Here is a 13,953-nt window from a genome sequence, read left to right on the forward strand (position 1 = left end):
AGGGGGGAAATGACTCTTACAGCAAAGGATTTGCCAAGCATTCTTAATGAAAAGATCATAACTGCAAAGAGCTTTTGAAGATCAAACACAAATGAAGAGAAACATAGGAATGTAAAGAAGGATTAACCAGCTCAGGGGAATAAAAAAAAAGATAAAGTATTTTTATTCAAATATGGGGAGGTGATATGTTTCCTCTCTGACCTCTCTCAGGGCTCATAGAGGGAATCAAATTAGAGCAAACCTAAGAGGGGTTCGGATATGTCCTGATATTGAGGAAATGGTGGAAAGAGAGGAAGAGGAATGCACTAAAGTGGCAGAATAGAAAGGAAGGTTAGGAAATAGTGTCTCACATCATGATGGGGCATAAGTAGACATCTATACAAACAAGGAGGTGGGAGTGGGTGGGATTATCTGATGCCTGAAGCTGAGTCCTCCAGTCAAAGGAAGAACACCCAGAGCACAGAGTTCTGTATAGAAATACATTTGACTCTCTTATAGCTGATTGCCTCACAAAAAGAACCTGGGAAGGCAGCATGGGGTGGGGGTGGGAGTGGGGGTGGGTGTGGAGAGGCAGTGCTCAAGGCACCAAGGTGCTAAGGAATCAGCTTAAAACAGATTAGTTGGGTGCAGGGCAGTGTTGTTTCTACTGAAATCATTTCCATGCCTATTTTTGTACAGAAAGGTTCCATTAGGCAGGTATCACCAGCTTCAAAGACCATCCTCTGTCTCTAGAAATAACCTGCATTGCTGATGTTGTTCAAATGTGTGGATGGACTGAACTCACCTGGTCTGGGGCTCGGCTGCTTCCGGGGGCCATTCCCTCTGAATCCAGGATCCCTGTGTAGGCAGCAAAGGAATCAAAGTGAATCCATTTTATAAAGTTTCTCCATCTTATCCCTGGACCTCATCTACCTCAGGGACCTGCTACCCCCACCCTTTATGGTCCCAAAGATGAAGCAACAGCCAAAGCTCTTCCTCACAGGTGTCTCAACTAATCATGGAGTGCTCTTGTCTGCATAATCTCCTTGCCAGATTTGTCTCTTCTAGGCTCAGTGCCCTCCAATAACAGATGACTGCTCACGCTGGGTACCAACCTCTGTCTGAGACCATGACACCTTACTCCCTCACCTGGCATTGATCAAGCTCTGGACACTGGTTACAGACTCAACCTAATGGATGGGGGAACCCTGTGAGGCAGGGACAGTTTGAAGTCCTCTCTCAGCATGAAGCAGTTTCGGAAGCCCAGGCCTTCATCTCTTATCCCAAATGGTTTTGTGTCCCATCTGTTTAAGTGGGGGATTAAGGGGTGCTTGGGTGCCTGTGCCTGGACCCCAATTCCAATTCCCAAATCACGTTATCACACTAACTCACAAATCCTAACTGTCTGCTTACCTGTGCCTTGTCCTTACGCAGTTCTGAGAGCCTGCAGTTTTGAAAGTCCTTGCAGTTGTCTGTCTCTCCTTCTCTGAGTCTCTCTGTACTTCTCTCTCTTAGTCCTTCTAGTTCTGTCTCTCTGGCTCTTCCAGTTCTCTTCCTCTGTGTCTCTGAAGTCCTCTCTCTGCCCTTCCAGTTTTCTGTGAGCTCAATGGCTACCCTCAGGGTATATATACCCTTCTTAGGGCCTGAGGGTTTCACACCTAGTCAACAAAAAGGTGTGGACCTTGGGCTTAACACCTAGTTGGCAAAAGGGTGTGGGCCTGGGCCTTAACACCTAGTTAGAAAAAGGGTGTGAGCCTAGGGATTAACACCTAGTTAGCAAAAGGGTGTGGGTTTGCCTACAAACAAGCCTCCCCAATCAAGCTTTCCTTAACTAGCTCCACCTGAAGCATATGAAATGGGCAGGGAAGATCTTTAATCATAGTAACACCATACCAGGATCCAAAAAGAGCCTGGATATGATCTTTCAAGAAATTATCAAGGAAAACTGCCTTGATAGGTAGAATCAGAGGGCCAAATAGAAATGGAAAGTCCACCAATCACCACCTAAAAGGGACCCCGAAATGAAAACTCCCAGGAACATCACAGCCAAATTGCAGAACTCCCAGGCTAAGGAGAAAATACTGCAAACAGTCAGAAAGAAATAATTCAAATATTGTAGGCTGCAGTGAGGTTTACATGGGATTTAGCAGCTCCTCCATGAAAGAACAGGAGGACTTGGAATATGATTGTCCAGAAGGCAAAGGAACTAGGATTATAACCAAGACTCACCTACCCAACAAAACTAAGTATAACTCTTCAATGGGAATTGAGTATTTAATGAAGCAGAGGACTTTCAAGCATTCTTCATCAAAGCTAAATTTAAAAAATTGATCTTCAAATTCAAGACTCAAGAAAAATATGAAAAAGTAAGAAAGAGAAAAGTTAAGAGATTTAATAAGATTAAACTGTGTGTTTTCCTATATGGTAAGATGATATTTGTAACTGGTAAGAATTTTATCACTAGAAGGGCACAGTTGTGAAAGAAGAAACATATGTAAGTATTCAGAGATATAAAACTTCCCCCAAAATCTCCACTGCCCCCCTCAACCTTCCCTCACTTCTGTCAGCCTCCCTCCTTTTCTTTCCCTTTTCCCTTACTACTTCTTCCTTCCCTTCTAAGCACCCACACCCCTTTCTTTCCCCTTTCCTCTCCTACTGCCTTTAAGGCAACTCAGATTTCTCTACTTAACAGAGTATCTTATTCCCCCCTTGAACCAAATCCAATGAGAGTAAAGTTCAAACAAAGCTCATCTCCCTCCCTTCTTTTACTCTACTATAATACATTTTTCTCCCTCTTCATATGATGTAATTTATCCTTTCTGCCTTCTCCTTTCCTGTTCTCACATTACAATCCCTTTTCACCTCTTAATGGGGTTTTTTTCATCATCACATCGGTTAATTTGTACTCACACCCTCTGTCTATATATATCCCCTCTTTCCTCTTCTCCAATTGCAATCCCTTTTCAGACTTTAATTGGGTTTTTTATCATCACATCAGTTAATTTATATGCATACCCTCTGTCTAGGTATATCCCTTTTAAATGTCATAATAAAGATTCATTTCTCAAGATTTAAAAGTATCATTTTCCCATGTCTGGGTGTAAATAGTTTGCCCTTGTTGAATGACATTTTTTTTCTTTCTTTTTTCCTTTTTACCTTTTTATACTTCTCTTGAGTCTTGTATTTGAAGATCAAATATTTTATTCAGCTCTGGTCTTTATTGATTAATTGATTGATTTATTTTTAGTTTTCAACATTCATTTCAACAAGATTTTGAGTTGCAAATTTTCTCTCCATCTCTCCCCTCCCCCTGATGAGGCATTTGTTCTTGGACCCCAAATTCTAACATCCTCTGCCCTGGTTCCTGTGCCTGAATTCCAATTCCAAAACATATCCAGCTCTCATCTCCTAGAGAACTCTGGGTAATATGCCTGTGCAGTAGATACCCCTCTACATTTGTTTGTCCCTCTACATTTTGGTGCCCAACATGGTTGGAACAACCTGAGGATCCAAGTTTTCTCTGAGTCAAGGTCAAGGTAAGCCTCCCCTGCCCTCACCTGTAGACTGTTTTTCTCCTCTCAATCATCCTAGGCAAAGGCTTGAGGGACATTTTGGTAGTTTGACCCCAGATAGGTCTCAGCATACTCCCCCTCTCTTGACGAGGGGCGCCTTGTTTTGGGGGACACTTGAGGTTTTCGCTCGATCTCTAGGACGCTAGTCAGTTGAGGTTGCTACAGGCGCTCCGGTACCTCTCCTTTTGCTCGTCTCTGATACTCTAAGTTCCCTTCACCCCTGCAAGTGGGAAGACAACTACTTAATTAAACTGGGAATTCTGTAGGCAGAGGGGGAGCCCAAGACTCCTGGGCATGTCACCCCCATCCACAGGGCAATTCTCACCTTTACCCAGAGGCAGTTTTTGCAAAGTGCCTCTCCCCAATGTGACCTCCTCAGAAGTTTTTGCCACCCCTGTAGTACTGGTTACTCCACAATGGGCAAATTTATCCATTTCCACCCTCAGGCTTGGAAGATAAGCTCTACAGCCACTGAACTGGTAAAGACCCCTGTTAAGGGAGGGCTTGTAAATGTCTCTGCTGTTTTTTTTAACTTGCTGCACCTGTGAGGATATTCACAGGGAAGAGTGCTCTCATACCTTCACCTCTGCCAGCCGTACCTCTCGTACTGAGGGAACATTCCGTATTTGCACCTATGACTGTTTTCCTCCTGCCACCCTCCTATCAGCCAATACAAAAGGCCATGGCCTTCTCTGTCTATGAAGCCGTTGTTAACTCCTTTTCTTGTCCCCCTCCTGATTGTAATTCCTTTATTTCTTTTTGGTCCTTATTTGTTAACTTTCCTTGCCAGATTATCTCTTCTAGGCTAAGTGCACTGCACCTGCAAATGACAACTCAAGCAGGACATCAACCCCTGTCTGAGACCATAACCCATCACACCCTGGACCTGGCATTGACCAAGTTCCAGACACTGGCTATAGACCCAACTCCTTGAATTGGACAGCTCTATGTCCTCTCTCAGCATAAAGCAGTTCCAGAAACTGAGACTTTCGTCCCTTATCCCAAATGATTTTGGGTCCCATCTATTTAAGGGGGGCATGATCAGGTGTTTGTGCTTGGACCCTAAATTCCAGCAGCCTCTGCTTGGGTGCCTATGCCTGAACCCCAATTCCAAAGCACATCTAGTTCTCATAAACACATCTTGTTCCCAAAACATTCTATCCCAGACTGTCTCTCTCTAGCCAAAGGCAGCCTGCCCCAAGTTATCTCTGCTTCTTCCTTCATAAGCATCTATGGGCAACTATAGATTGAATTCCGGATGCTGTAACTGACTATACACTGAGTTATAACCATATTTACTATTCACTGACCTTTCTAACATGTAACTTAGAGATAGTATTTTGTCTAACACGACACTAGATGAGAAACTATTCCCTTTAGCCTTGACTGATAGTGAACTTAGTGACGTTTCACAGTAAAGACCACACCCCCTAGTAAGCCACCTGTGGGCTATTTCCTAGAGAACTCTGGGTAATATGCTTTCTCAGTAGATACTAAATGTGCATGTTCCTTTAAGAACTAACCACTCCCTGAACATGCCCTAAACCTGCCCCCCCCAATCCCACCAAACTGACATGTTTTGCGTTTTAAGTCTCTATGAAGATTCCCCCTGCATCTCTGTATGGTTGCAGGTTCCCTAAGAACTCTTGCCCACTGAAAAAGCATAATAAATCTTTCCCTCCTTGATTTAAGAATGCTTGTGTCTGCAAATTCATTCCAGGTACCCCTTCCTGGGAACTTTGATTTGGGATCCCTGCATCCCTGGGTTTCTTCTCCCCCTCTATATTTGTTTCTCCCTCTACACCCCCACTCCAAGATGCCATTCGTTCAGATTACCCCTTCATCCAGTCTGCCCTCCTTTCTCTCATGTCCCCCCTTTTATATTCTTTACCGCTTACTTTCTTATTGGGCAAGATAGATTCCTATAATCCATTGCCTGTATATCTTCTTTCCAAGTTGCATGTAAAAACAATTTTTAACATTTGTTTTTAAAACTTTGAATTCTGAATTCTTTCCCTTCTCTCTTCCCCACCCACCCTCATTGAGAAGGCAAGCAATTCAATATAGGTTATACATGTGTATTTGTGCAAAACATTTCCTTGATAGCCATTTTGTGAAAGACTAGATTTCCCTCCATCCTATCCTGCCCTAATTTATTCTGTTTTCTACTTTGACCCTGTCCCTTTTCAAATATCTTTGCTTCTTAGTATCCCGCCCCCAATCATCCCCCATTATCTCCTTCCCTCTTATTCTCGTACAGGGTAAGATACCCAACTGAGTGTGCATGTTATTCTATCTTTAAGCCAAATCCAATGAGAGTAAGGTTCACTCATTCCCTTTCTTCATCCCTCTCTTCCTCTACCTTGTGAAACCTTTTTCTTGACTCTTTTATTTGAGCTAATTTACCCCATTCTGTCTCTCCCTTTCTCCTTCTCCCAATGTATACCTTTCTCACCCCTTAATATTATTTTAGATATCATCCCTTCATATTCAACTCACTCTGTGTCATCTATCTAATCTATCTATCTATCTATCTATCTATCTATCTATCTATCTAGGCTATCAATCTATCTATCCATTTATCTAGCTAGTTATTTCCTCCAACTACCCTAATACTGAGAAAAGTCTCATGAGTTACAAATATCATCTTTCTATATAGGAATGTAAATAGTTCAACTTTAATAAGTCCCTTATGATTTCTCCTTCCTGTTTACCTTTTCCTTCTTCTCTTGAGTCTTGTATTTGAAAGTCAAATCTGCTCTTCAGGGGCAGAGCCAAGGTGGCAGCTGGAAAGCAGGGACTTGTGTGAGCTCCCTGCCAGGTCCCTCCAAAAACCTATAAAAATGGCTCTGAACAAATTCTAGAAATGCAGAACCCACAAAATAGCAGAGAGAAGCAGGGCTCCATCCCAGGACAGCCTGGATGGTCACTGGGTGGGGTCTATCACCCACAGAGCTGGGAGCTGAGGGGAGTGGAGCCCAACGTGGGCAGCAGCAGGACCAACCAGACAAGGAGCCAGGCGGAACAGGCCCTAGCACCGTAAATCAGTGAGCTGTGGCATTTACCAGACTTCTCAACCCACAAACACCAAAAACAACAGAGAAGGTTAATGGGAAAAGTGACAGAGTGAAAGGAGTTAGCAGTTTGGTCACCACCCTGGGGGTAGTGGGGGTGGTGCAGCTACAGGACTACAGCTGCAGTTGCTTCTGGCCCCAGGCCCACATGGTGGGAGGAATTAAGTGGCAGATCAGAGCAGGAGTGCAGAGCCTGCTGAAGATCTGAGTCAGGTCCAGGTTGGTGGTTCTTGGGGGAGGAGGAGCACTGGTGAGGCAGAGCTGGCTGTATAGAAATACCTCTGAAAACAACAGCACATCCCCCCAAGCTTGGAACAAAGTACTCTTTACTCTACAAGCAGTCATACCCTGACGAAAAACTCAAGGGTCAAGTAAGTTGGCTGGGAACATGGCCAGGCAGCGAAAATGCACTCAGATTCAGTCTCAGACTTTGGAATCTTTCTTTGGTGACAAAGAAGACCAAAACATACAACCACAAGAAGTCAACAAAGTCAAAGAGCCTACATCAAAAGCCTCCAAGAAAAACACGAACTGGTCTCAGGCCATGGAAGAGCTCAAAAAGAATTTGGAAAAGCAAGTTAGAGAAGTAGAGGAAAAATTGGGAAGAGAAAACAGAATGATGTGAAAAAACCATGAAAAACAAGTCAATGACTTGCTAAAGGAGACCCAAAGAAAATACTGAAAAAAATATTGAAGAAAACAACACCTTAAAAAATAGACTAACTCAAATGGCAAAAGAGCTCCAAAAAGCCAATAAGAAGAAGAATGCCTTGAAAGCCAGAATTAGCCAAATGGAAAAGGAGGTCCAAAAGACCACTGAAGAAAATACTACCTTAAAAATTAGATTGCAGAAAGTGGTAGCTAGTGACTTGATGAGAAATCAAGATATTATAAAACAGAACCAAAGGAATGAAAAAGTGAAAGGCAATGTGAAATATCTCATTGGAAAAACCACTGACCTGGAAAATAGATTCAGGAGAGGTAATTTAAAAATTATTGGACTACCTGAAAGCCATGATCAAGAAAAGAACCTAGATATCATCTTTCAAGAAATTATCACAGAGAACTGCCCTGATATTCTAGAGCCAGAGGGTAAAATAGAAATTGAAAGACTCCACAGATTGCCTCCTGAAATAGATCCCCAAAAGAAAACTCCTAGGAATAATGTCACTGAATTCCAGAGCTCCCAGATCAAGGAGAAAATACTGCAAGCAGTCAGAAAGAAACAATTTGAGTATTGTGGAAACACAATCAGAATAAGAGAAGATCTAGCAGCTTCTGCATTAAGGGACTGAAGGACTTGGAATACGATATTCCGCGGGTCAATGGAGCTAGGATTAAAACCAAGAATCACCTACCCAGCAAAACTGAGTATCATGCTCCAAGGCAAAACATGGATTTTCAATAAAATAGAGGACTTTCAAGCTTTCTCAGTGAAAAGACCAGAGCTGAATAGAAAATTTGACTTTCAAACACAAGAATCAAGAGAAGCATGAAAAGGTAAAAAAGAAAGAGAAATCACAAGGGACTTACTAACATTGAACTGTTTTGTTTACATTCCTACATGGAAAGATGATGTGTATAATTCATCAGGCCTCAGTATTAGGGTAGCTGAAGGGGATATCTATATCTATATCTATATCTATATCTGTATATAGACAGAGGGCACAGGGTGAGTTGAATATGAAGGGATGATATCTAAAAAAATAAAATCAAATTAAGGGATGAGAGAGGAATATATTGAGAGAGGGCGAAAGGGAGAGATAGAATGGGGTAAATTGTCTCACATAAAAGTGGCAAGAAATAGCAGTTTTGTTGGGAGGGAAGAGGGGGCAGGTGAGAGGGAATGAGTGAATCTTGCCCTCATCAGATTTGACCTGAGGAAGAAATAACATGCAAACTCAATTGGGTATCTTACCCCACAGGAATGAAGTAGGAAGGAGTTAAAAAAGGGGTGAGGAGGTAATCAAAAGCCAACACTTTTGAAAAGGGACAGCATCAAGGGAGAAAACTGAATAAATGGGGATAGGATAGGAAGGAGCATGTTCCTGAAAAAGGCATGTGCCCATGCACATTCATAAAGTTTCTTCCTAGTATGTATTGAGAAAGGAACTTCTAATTTTCATGTTAGTCAATGTGTGAATGATAAATCATTATAGAAGATCTTCCATATTATAGTGTAAGCCCAGCTTTTCTTCCTTTCCCCCATCCTCCAGCTCCTGCAAGATCTTTAGACTTTCAGGCTTGGAATAAAGAATCAGACATTCCTCTCCAACTGATAAACCTTAAGAATGGACCTCTCAGACATTCTTCTCTGGCTAATAGGCCCAAAACAAAGAGTTGTATAACAAAGGACAGGAAATTCTGAAACTGCTTCTTGAGGACCTAGCCAGTTCTCAAAAACAAAATGATTGACAAGATCTTCCCCTCCTGAGGGGAGTGGTTACCCCTTCTGGAGAGGAACATCTGGGACAGTTAGTAGTAGGCCCTCCTTGTTCAGGAAGCTATAAAAGTCCCCAGGTGGAACAAGCTAGTGGGATCTCACCCATGGAGAGGAATCTTCCCGGAATCAGTTTCCCTCTCTGGCCTTGATTGAGCTGGGGTGTGTAAACCGGGTCCCCCCTCAGCTCTGAGAGGATCAAGTGTTGGAGTTCCCCCGAGGGGTGATGAATCTATGTTGTCTGTGTCTTTGTCTTTGTTGTGTTAACTGTGTTTGTTAGAGTATTTCCCCTGTCTTTCAATAAAAACCACATTCTCTTGGGATTGTACTTTATTGCCAGCAGGAATCCGAATCTGAACCTAACTCAGCTTAACAGAACATAATTGGCCTCACGAACAGGATCAGATTTTTCTCTCCTCAATAATCCCATTCTGAAGAACAGATGAGGCTGCCCCCAAGGTGGGCGAGTTGGGCATGCTTGGGTGGGAGGAGCTCCCTTGCTGCTCTGTGGCCAGGGAGTGCATTGACCTGAGTGGTCCGTGGGAAGGCTGGGGTGGCCAGCTTGAAGCTGCGAAACCCTTACATGTGCAGAGTAAAGCCTGGGTGTTGCTATGCGCCACTTGTGGCAGGATGCATAGCCAGAGGGAAGAAACTGTAGGAGAAAACAAAAATTAGCTTTGCGAGGCTGGGGAGCGCGGGGCTTTGGTCCGGGTCCACCAGGGAGAAAATATAAAGAGTTTGGGCATGTAAGAAAGAGAAGGCATGTGTGAGAAGTTTAAGGAATTGTTACTTTTTGGAAGTTGTAAAAAAAAAAATGCGCTCTCTCTCTTTCTTCCTCCATTCCCATCCTGGCCAAATTGGAAATGTGAAGAGAGATAAGAAAGAAAGCAGGAAGCTTTTCCCATCGGGCTTAAGTGAAATGTGCCGCTCATAATTTGAAAATGAAGTTTTTTAGGGGTAACGTTTACCTTAGGGGAAGCACAGCCTACCTTGTGGAACTTGGGTGACCACTGTGAATTAGAATTGAATTTTGGTGAAACTAAAAGATGGAAAATTGTGTAAAACTAGGGATACTATTTTATAATAGGTGAGTCCAACTTGTAAAACTTCCTTAAGAATAACGTGATTGGAACTTAGAAATGTATATCTAAAAAAAAGTGTAAAGGGGGGTGCATATTGTTATTTGGCATTGACAAATTTATTAACTATATAGCCCCAAGAAATTCTATGTACTTTATTGTTCAGTTAGGGGATGGTGGTGGAATTCATTCCCAGGGATATTATGGGAGTCACATGATTGTGAAAATACTTGGTACAATGCTTGGCATAAAATAATGCTATTTGAATGAAAACTGTTTTAAGTTAAATATAATTGCTTCATATTTATTAACTTATGTGAATTTTCTTCAATATAAGATTTATGTCAATGGGGATGAATAATTCTCAGTGAAAGGCAATCTGGGAACACATCTTACTGAGGTAAAGCCAGCAGAATGATAACTAATTTATTTTGATTCTGAAGTTTAAATAGATCATAATTGTTTATGGTTTTGCTGTGTTTTTAAAATTCAGCTATGTGGAAGAGGTTTTGTGATCACATTTAAGGAATTGTCAACTAATATCAGGATAAATTGGAAGCTGTCTCTGGGAAAGGAAAATATATTCTAATGAAGAAATATTTTGTAAAATCCTTTATATGATTTTTACAAGGTCTACTAAAGTTCTATCTGTAAGCTAATCTGTTGCACTAATTTGATATTGGTGACAATTATGTTCAAACCTACTGTAGATTTTTAAATTTTAAGTCTCATTCCTAGGTTTGTGGTGACTTTGGATTGACTTTGAATGAGTGTGCTCAGAGAAACAGCAAGGGATAGCAAACAGGCGCAAGGTTTTTCTGGGATCCTTGCAAATTCTCTTTATTTTGCAAATTGCCAAAGCCCTGGAAACTGTCAGTATGGGTTAGGCCATTTCATTGGCTTCAGTGAAGGAATTCGTTTGGTTTGTGTAGGCCCTGGATGGTGAACTTGGCTTGCTGAGAAGTATAGAAAGGATTCTAATGGTCGCCTTTTACACCACGACAAGTTCAAATTTGAGAAGGAAAAGATGTCTAATGAAATCCCTTATGTATGAGAGTCCTAGTAAATTTTAATGCTTATTGAAAAGCAACTGTATCTGGCTTGATTAGTGAAACTTGCCGTTTAAGGTGAAATGCACTTGGGACCATAACTAATTCAGTTTTGAGTTTAAATTTGGGTATAGCTGTCTGCATTAAATCATTAAGAAATGCCACAAGCTACTTAGAGGGAGGTCTGCATTAGGGAAAAAGCTGAGGGGACAATCTTAATCTCAATCTAGGATGGGATCCTCTTTGGCTCAGTTTCCCTTTTGTGTTCTTTGGAAAAGAAGTGCCTCCCGCCTGACTATTCCTGAATTTAGCTAAGAATTGTAATTATCTGAATTTAAACAAAGCCAAGGATGTTTTATCCTGTCATATTTGGTATGTCACATGTCCCTGCTTTCTTTCCTTCTTTAGCAAATTTCTGTGATCAGAGCAAGTAGTCAGTAGAAGATATGAACTCTTTTATGTTATCTTACTGGGCAATCTGATATTATTTTATCCATAACTAGAGTATGTTCAGAAATTTATGCAAATTGATTGACTGACGTTAAGATATTCCCTTTGTTTAAATGAATTCTAAAAGCAGCAATATTTTTCTTGTGATCAGTGTCTTACAGTTACCAATGTGAGATTTCATTACACCTTTTTGACTAAGCAACTTAGTCATGTCTAGGAACCACGTAATAACTAGGAATTTTGTTTGTTATAGTACTTTGGGAATTTATGTTACTTAAGGATATTTTATAATGAATCTCAGAAAAGTTTAATGATTATTTCTTAACATCAGGATAAATTTTAAAGCTGTTTTAAAAGGGGGAACACTTCTAGAAGATATGTTTATTTTTTAAAATTTTATTTTATTTTTAGTTTACAACATTCGGTTCTACATAATTTTGAGTTCCAGACTTTCTTCCCTCCCTCCTCTCCTCCCTCCCTAAGACGGCATGGAATCCCATATAGTGCATTGAATTAATTTACACACTAGTCAAGTTATGGAGAAGAACTGTGATCAATGAAATGAAGAAACATGACCAAAACAAAAAAAAAACCAACCCAAAAACAAAAACAAAAGAGAGAAAAAGAGGAAAAAAAAGGGAAAAAAAAGGCTGGCATGAAGTGTGGCTCAATCTGCATTCATACTTCATAGTTCTTTCTCTGGATGTAGACAGCATTCTCCATCGTGAGTCCTTTGGAGTTGTCTTTGTACCTTGCGTTCCTGAGAAGAGCAAAGTCTGTCAGGGTTGGTCCTCACAGAATCCATATATCTGTGGTTGTGTATAATGTTCTCCTGGCTCTGCTCTGCTCACTCAGCATTACGTCGTGTAGGTTTTTCCAGGTTGTTATGAAGTCTGTATCATCCCCATTTCTTATAGCACAATAGTATTCCATTACCTTCATATACCATAGCTTGTTCAGCCATTCCCCAATTGATGGGCATCCCTTTGATTTCCAATTCTTAGCTACCACAAAAAGAGCCGCTATAAATATTTTTGTACATATGGATCCTTTTCCTGCTTGTGTGATTTCTTTGGGATACAACCCTAGAAGTGGTATTGCTGGGTCAAACGGTATGAACATTCCTGTGGCCCTTTGGGCATAGTGCCAAATTGCTCTCCAAAATGGCTGGATCAGCTCACAACTCCACCAGCAATGTAACAATGTTCCAATTTTCCCACATCCTCTCTAGCATTCATCATTTTCCTGTTTTGTTATTTTAGCCAATCTGACTGGAGAGATGTGGTATCTAAGAGTTGTTTTGATTTACATTTCTCTAATCAGTAGTGATTTAGAGCATTTTTTCATATGCCTATAGATACCTTTAATTTCTTCCTCTGAAAACTGCCTGTTCATATCCTTTGACCATTTCTCAATTGGGGAATGACTTGTATTCCTATATATTTGGCTCAGTTCCCTGTATAATTTAGAAATGAGGCCTTTATCAGAGACACTAGTTGTAAAGATTTTCTCCCAGTTTTCCGCTTCTCTCCTAATTTTTGTTGCATTGGCTTTTTTTGTACAAAAACCTTTCAATTTAACATAATCAAAATTATCCATTTTGTATTTTGTAATGCTCTCTATCTCTTGTTGGGTCATGAATTCTTTTCTTTTCCATAAATTTGATAAGCAGACTATTCCTTGCTCTACCAAATTACTTATCGTATCGGCCTTTACTCCTAAATCATGAACCCATTTTGACTTTATTTTGGTATATGGTGTAGGATATTGGTCTATGCCCAGTTTCTGCCCTACCATTTACCATTTTCCCAACAGTTTTTGTGAAATAGTGAATTCTTAGCCCAGAAGCTGGCCTCTTTGGGTTTATCAAAGAGTAGATTGCTATAGTTTTTGACTTCTCCATCTTGTGTTCCTATCCTATTCCACTGATCCACAACTCTGTTTCTTAGCCAGTACCAGGTAGTTTTGATGACTGTTGCTCTATAGTACAGTTAAATATCTGGTATGGCTAGGCCACCTTCTCTAGCATTTCTTTTTCATCAGTACCTTAGATATTCTAGACCTCTTGTTCTTCCAGATGAATTTTGTTATTATTTTGTCCAGCTCTGTAAAATAATTTTTTGGTAGTTCAATTGGTATGGCACTGAATAGATAGATTAATTTAGGCCAAATTGTCATTTTTATTATATTAGCTTGGCCTAACCATGAGTAACTGATTATTTTCCATTTATTTAGATCTGACTTTATTCGCATGAAAAGTGTTTCATAATTATGTTTATATATGCCGTGGGTTTGTCTTGGCAGATAGAC

The sequence above is a fragment of the Trichosurus vulpecula genome, chromosome 3, assembly GCF_011100635.1.
Source record: "Trichosurus vulpecula isolate mTriVul1 chromosome 3, mTriVul1.pri, whole genome shotgun sequence".
Lineage (NCBI taxonomy): Eukaryota > Metazoa > Chordata > Mammalia > Diprotodontia > Phalangeridae > Trichosurus > Trichosurus vulpecula.